Here is a 6,874-nt window from a genome sequence, read left to right as displayed (position 1 = left end):
CCGAGTCACAGACCTTTTCTGTCTCCAGCAAGCTACTCAGAAAGAAAGGGCAACAGCGTCTCGAGCTGAAGCCAGCAGTGCTCCTCCCCAGCGCTGTCTGGGGCTGTCCCGCGGCCTCCCCGCTTTCCCGCTGCACTGCTCACTTGCGTTTCCCTCCTCGGCTCCCCCGAGCTCTAAACATCTGGAAGGCCGCTTCCTGACCCCGTACCTCTTCAGTCACTAGAGGGCTGACTGCAGCGGTAGTGGGCACCAGGTCCAGCTGTGCCAAGAAAGACACCTCGCCACACTAACAACTGAAGAATTTTCCGAGGCACTGTCCTCAACTCAAGTGGACCAAAACTCCCACCTAATGAGCGGTTGTTAGCAATGAGCAGTCTCTGTGTGGGACCCTATCTAAAAACTGAGGACAAAACAGACCCAGTCTGCAAAGAACTTACCATCAAGGGGACAGGAAAACAGTTTTTCTTTTTTATTATCTGGTAAAATGTTAAATGAAAGCTCAGAGAATAGCACAAACACCCATGTACTCAGGACCCAGACGTCTAAGTTTTGTCATATTCATGTGGCCTCTCCCCAAGCCAGATCCCAAATAAATAAAACCAATATTACAGCAGGCCAAGGTCTTTGTGACTCTGGACCACTAGGCTGGGGATTCCACTGCATCGCCCTTTAAGAAAAGACTGCTGCTGCTAAGTCGCTTCAGTCGTGTCCGACACTGTGCGACCCCAAAGATGGCAGCCCACCAGGCTCCCCCATCCCTGGGATTCTCCAGGCAAGAACACTGGAGTGGGTTGCCATTTCATTCTCCAAAGAAAAGACTAGATCAGATATATTGGGAGATACAGGAGTTGGAGAACAGGACTGGTAAAATCCTTCCAAGAATTCAAAGACCCTACATATTTCATGAAGCCTCTTCACCTGATAAAGGATCTGGTCCTCTAACTCCGCCTCAGCCGCTGCACCCTCCTTAGGAGTCCACGTGGCTGGAGGGGGGTGGGGGGTGGAGGAAGGCTGCCTGCAGCCAGCGTCCCAAGACTTGCCCAGCCAGGGTCTGGAGCACAGAGCGGGCTGAGACCACTCGGGGAGGCCCTCCGAACGCTGGGGACGCCACTCTGCCCTGTCCATGACACGTGGGTTCCAATCTGTCTCTCCCCCAGACGGCCATCCGCTCAAGACGGTGAGCGGGGCGCTCCTTACCTGTCCGAGGCCCCGGGGCGCCTGCAGTGGCCTGTCACCCCCAGAGGAGGCACTTGGGACATTTCCTTTCCTTCAAGTTCTCTGTTTTTCCACTTTCCAGTGATAACAATCAAACCTATCATGTTGTAAACAATAAAATGTGCAATTTTTCTATAATAATTACACCTCAATAAAACTTTTTTTTTAACTGGTTCTTCCTTTTAGCAGGCAGATGACATCCCGGGATGACTCCATCTTGGTGGCTCTCAGAGTGCCTCCTGGGCTGGCAGCAGCCCCACTGGCTGCAAACCTACAGTCATCTCTTAGCTGATTCGTTTGATTTCCTTTTTTAAAGCAGGGAACGACAGCTTAGCTCCCAAGAAGCCCAGGCAGCATCCATGGGCTGGGTAAGGGTTCGCGGGTGCTGGGTCTCGGGCCTCCCTGGGACCTCAGGCTGCACCCAGCCTAACCACCTACCGTCAGCACTTGGGAAAACGCTGCTTATCCTTCTCGCATCTTTGGGACGTAGCATTGGCCGCCCGCCTTGTGGGCAGTGCCAAGGCCCATGCTGGCTGGAGCGGCCAGAGTCACTGTCTCCTGCACCCTCAAGCAGGCCAGGGCTGTCATTATTAATGTTTGGCAGACATATTATCTACAAGCTGCTAAACTAGGTTGAAGAATAGTAACAGCAGAATAACAGAACTACAGGCTACTGGTTTTGTCTGTGCCCACCTTAAATTAAGTAGTTGCAAAAGATAATTAGAGACATAAAGGCCTAGACGTAGAGTCAGCTTGTCATGTGCTAGGAAAGATTTGTAATCTTTGATCACATAACACATAGAAAGCTATTCAAGGCTGCCCATAAACTTGGTTGTTGTTCAGTCGCTAAGTCATGCCTGACTCTTTGCGACCCCACGGACTGTAGCACACCAGGCTCCTCTGTCCTCCACTATCTCCCAGAGTTTGCTCAGATTCATGTTCATTGTCCATTGTTGCTGCATGTCCAGTTTTAACTGTTGCTTCTTGACCCATATACAGGTTTCTTAGGAGACAGGTAAGGTGGTCTGGTACTCCTATCTTTTTAAGAATTTTGTTCATCCATTGAGTCAGTAATGTTATCCTCTCACCCTCTGCTTCCCCCTTCTCCTTTTGCCTTCAATCTTTCCCAGCATCAGGGTCTTTTCCCATGAGTCAGCTCTTCACATCATGTAGCCAAAGTATTGGAGTTTCAGCTTCAGCATCAGTCCTTCCAATGAATATTCAGGACTGATTTCCTTTAGGATGGGCTCGTTTGATCTCCTTGCAGTCGAAGGGACTCTCAAGAGTCTTCTCCAACACCACAGTTCGAAAGCATCAAGTCTTTGCTGCTCAGCCTTCTTTATAGTCCAACATTCTCACATCCATACACGACTACTGGGAAAACCATAGCTTTGACTCGACGGACCTTTGTTGGCAGAGTGATGTCTCCGCCTCTTAATATGCTGTTTGGGTTTGTCATAGCTTTCCTACCAAGGAGCAAGTGTCTTTTAATTTCATGGCTGCATCACCATCTGTAGTGATTTTGGAGCCCAAGAAAATAAAGTCTCTCACTGCCTCCACTGTTTCCGGGTCTATTTGCCATGAAGCGATGGGACCAGACGCCATGACCTTAGGTTTTGAATGTTGAGTTTTAAGATGGCTTTTTTACTCTCTTCACTGCCATCAAGAGGCTCTTTAGTTCCTCTTCACTTTCTGCCATTAAAGTGGTATCATCTGCCTATCTGAAGTTGTTGCTATTTCTCCTGGCAATCTTGATTCCACCTTGTGAATCATCCAGTCTGGCGTTTAGCATGATTTACTCTGCATATAAGTTAACTAAGCAGGGTGACAATATCCTGTCTTGTTGTTCTCTTTTCCCAGTTTTGAGCCAGTCAGTTGTTCCATGTCTGGTTCTAACTGTAGCTTCTTGACCTGCTACAGGTTTCTCAAGAGGCAGGTCAGGTGGTCTGGAATTTCCACCTCTTTAAGAATTTTCCACAGTTTGTTGTGATCCACACAGCCAAAGGCTTTAGTGGAGTTGATGAAGCAGAATTCCCTTACTTTCTCCATGATCCAGTGGGCGTTGACAATTTGATCACTGGTTTCTCTGCCTTTTCTAAACCCAGCTTGTACATCTGGAAGTTCTCAGTTCACGTATTTCTGAAGCCTATAAAACAAGGGGACTCATTTCACATGTGGCTTCTAAGAATCACTAGAACTTCTATACACACAACTATGGACAAGTAGGTAGGCGGTTTCTGTAACATCTCATAGTAACTGTTGGATTCTTCTCCTTCTCTCATTCTCTCCCGCTTGCCATGGAAGAGCCTAAATTTAATACCCAAATGCAGTGGTTCTAAGGGAGTCTCCAAGCCAGCAGTGTCTGCATTATCTGCTTAGAGTTGCAGATTCTCAGGCTCCATCCCAGCTCTAAGGCATCAGAAACTCTGGCAGGCTTGGCAATATTTTAACTAGCCCTCCAGGGAATTCTGATGCCCACTCAGGCCTGAACCCCACACCCAGTAATGCACACAGTGGTGCACCATCATCCCATACTCCGGGAATTGTGCACATTTTGAGTTAGAACATAGAAGTCCTCAGTCACGCACAGCCCTACCCAGTCTCCACACACCTGGTCTCCCCACCACAGCCCTGCTTCTTTCCTCTCCCAGGCACATTCCTCATCATCTGGGCTCCCATGCTGGCTGGCTCTGGTGCTGGCATGATGCTGGCCCCTTTCAGGTGCTCCTAAAATATGTATTGAATGGGGAAGCAATCCTCCACCAATCATTTCCAAACTTTACCCGATTTTGTAAACATCTCAGTAAAGAACACGAGGGTGGAGTCTGTGCAGGTTGTGTCAGGAACCTTCCAGCAGCACTAGGCTGGGGTTCGGCTGCGTCAGGAAGACCAAAGAACTGCTCTCAGGATCTTTATTACCGTTACCAGGGTCCAGTCTGACTGGAGGAACAGCTCAACTTACCTATCATGTAATGATGAACTTCTACTAAGCAGGCATTTTATTTCTGTCCATTGAATCCATTGAAACAGAAGGTGATTGAAGAACATTTTAACTTATAAACATTTTAAATGAAGAAGGTAGTAAAGCTATCAGTTAATCTCAGGTCAGGTCAGATTTTTTTTTTTCTGGACCCTCCTAACAACTTCCTAAACATCAAGCATTTCCATGAAAATAGGCAGTTAACTATAGGGTTTATGAGTAAGTGCTTCTACAGAATAATATATGGTTTAGATATTCCATACTGGAGCCTGGGTACTTGCCCTTTTATCTTAATGCATGGAAGTGTCAAGGACAAGGGGTTACACACTTCAGGGAGCCAGCCTGGCTCAAGAATGGGAACCAAGATGCCATCCCCTGATCCTGCTTGCTGTGGGCCCCTGCAGGGCCCATTCTGGCAACAGGGACCCTCTGGGTGGCCTCAGGCAGATGAGTAACATCAAGGCTTGCCATCCGGGACCCTCCAGGTCGCTCCTGTTCCCATCCCCGTCCTGAGACAACACGGGAGCCCGCAGAGGACTGAGCGCGTGGTGACCAGAGGCTGGCCCAGCCCACACCCCTGCTGCCAGGCCGCAGGCAAGCTCGTCAGCCTCTCCTCCCGGGTCTGTGGCATGGGAGCCCCAGGTCCCCTTCAGCTTCACAGGTCTCTCTTCCCCCTCTTCTCACTGCAGACAGACCCTGGTCCAGGACTGATATGGAAACAGTTAAACAAGGAAATGACAAGGTGGGGGAGAAGGGTGCTGAGGGAGCAGACCCCAAGCCCGAGCCGTCAGGGCCCAAAGGGGACTCTGTGCCCAAGAGGCAGGAGGGCTGCACAATGCTTGTTGCTGACCTCAGTGTGGCCCTTGGGCAGGGCCCTAAGGTGGTGGGCGAGCTGCCCCTGGCCCTGGGCTGGCAGGGAGACAGTTGCTCAGAACTGCCCAGGGGTCAGCCAGCATGCTGTTTCTGACACTGCTGCTGATGCTAAGTCGCTTCAGTCGTGTCCGACTCTGTGCGACCCCATAGACGGCAGCCACCCGGCTCCGACGTCCCTGGGATTCTCCAGGCAAGAATACTGGAGTGGGTTGCCATTTCCTTCTCCAGTGCATGAAAGGGAAAAGTGAAAGTGAAGTCGCTCAGTCGTGTCTGACTCTTAGCGACCCCATGGACTGCGGCCCACCAGGCTCCTCCATCCATGGGATTTTCCAGGCAAGAGTACTGGAGTGGGGTGCCATTGCCCTCTCCAGTTTCTGACACTAGGGAGCTACATATCCCTCTGATGACGTGACAGCCCAGACCCTCCTCCCCAGAAAAGTTGTGTATGCACACACGCAACATCTGCACACCCTGAAGGGGGTTTCCTAGTTCTGCATGAAGAACTTGAGGGGCAAAGGCACAGAGGAAAAACAGCAGCTAGTACCTGTGATGAAAGAGGCAGGGAGTCTGGGGGCGTGGCAGCCTCCTATTGGGAGGCTCAGGGAAGCTCCTGTAGGAGGAGACGTGAAGAACTGGGCCCGGCAGAGCTGGGGGAGCCCAGAGTGGGAGGACTCCAGGTCAGCCCTCTCACCGAGAAAACGACCAAGATCCCCACCGAGCAGAGGGGAGAATTAAGTGAGAGGAAGCGCAACGCAGCCGAGTCCACACAACATATGGAGCGCTGGTTCCCTTCTGGCTTTCTCACCTGGCCCCAGGGCTGTGAAGGGGCTCTCTCACCTGCCTCCTCACTCCCCAAACATTTGGGAACCACTGCCTGCCTCCTCATAGGCGTTGGTCCTGCTGGGCCACAAAGCCTAAGGTCAGGCCGGATCCCTGCCTTCCAGACACTTCTGGTCTGCAGGTGGACACGTAGACCACTTTCTCCCCAGGAAAGAACTGCAGGGCGATCCCTTCAACTAGGACTGGGAGGGAAGGGCATCCTCACGGCTGGGACAGGAATGTCGTGGAGAAGCCGTCCCAAGGGACACCAGCCTGGGACAGGCTGAGTGCCTAGCAGGGTGCGACCCCTCCTTTGCTCCCACCAACCACAGGACTACCAGCTCCCAGGTACTCACACCTGGCACCAGCCCCCTCCATCACCTCCTTAGTTTTCCATCCCCTCCAGACGTGACCAGCCCAAGTTATTTTAAGTCCACAGGCGGCCCTCAACACACAACACACAACTACAGCTGACCTCTCTGCAGAGGGGCCACAGGCCAATACTCCTCCCTAGGGAGGAGAGAGCCATACTCTCCTCTCTAACACATTTCTTTCACAGAACCTCATAGTGCCATCTAAGGCATTCTAAGCCACACACACACATACACACACACATCCCTCTGGGGTAGATGGCATCACACACCTGTCATTTACATGTTATGGAGCAGATATACCTAAGGACGGACCTAACAGGAATCAGGACAAAAGACAAGTGTTCTGAACAGGCTCTAGCAAAGTTGCTGCTCCCTGGGCCATGCTGGGTTAGGACACGGTAGCAAAGCTGTGCAGGCTCAGGCAAGGCAGTGTCCCGCACTTTTTAAAGGGTCCAAAGCGAGGCTGCTATGGCTACCAGCTCTGCCTGGCTCAGAACCAGGCTCCTGGGACACCGTGTCTGTCATCAGACTGTGGCCATGGACCTGGTCCATTCCTCTCGAGGGGCCGCTCTACCTACAAGGAGAAGAGGCAAGTGACTGGCATCTCTCCATC

The 6,874-nt window shown here is 51.4% G+C and overlaps 1 long non-coding RNA gene across 1 annotated transcript; it reads right to left on the bottom strand.

Moving 5' to 3' along the window:
• Positions 1–454: 454 nt before the first annotated feature.
• LOC145530290 (uncharacterized) lies at positions 455–5,298 on the bottom strand. Its single transcript, XR_014071637.1, has 2 exons — positions 4,178–5,298; positions 455–3,361 (listed from the first exon to the last, which is right to left on the bottom strand). It is a non-coding gene; the product is annotated as an uncharacterized LOC145530290 (long non-coding RNA).
• Between the last annotated feature and the right edge of the window lie 1,576 nt (positions 5,299–6,874).

The sequence above is a fragment of the Giraffa tippelskirchi genome, chromosome 12, assembly GCF_054371585.1.
Source record: "Giraffa tippelskirchi isolate mGirTip1 chromosome 12, T2T-mGirTip1v1.2.pri, whole genome shotgun sequence".
NCBI lineage: Eukaryota > Metazoa > Chordata > Mammalia > Artiodactyla > Giraffidae > Giraffa > Giraffa tippelskirchi.
This window is presented reverse-complemented; position numbering and strand designations above follow the sequence as displayed.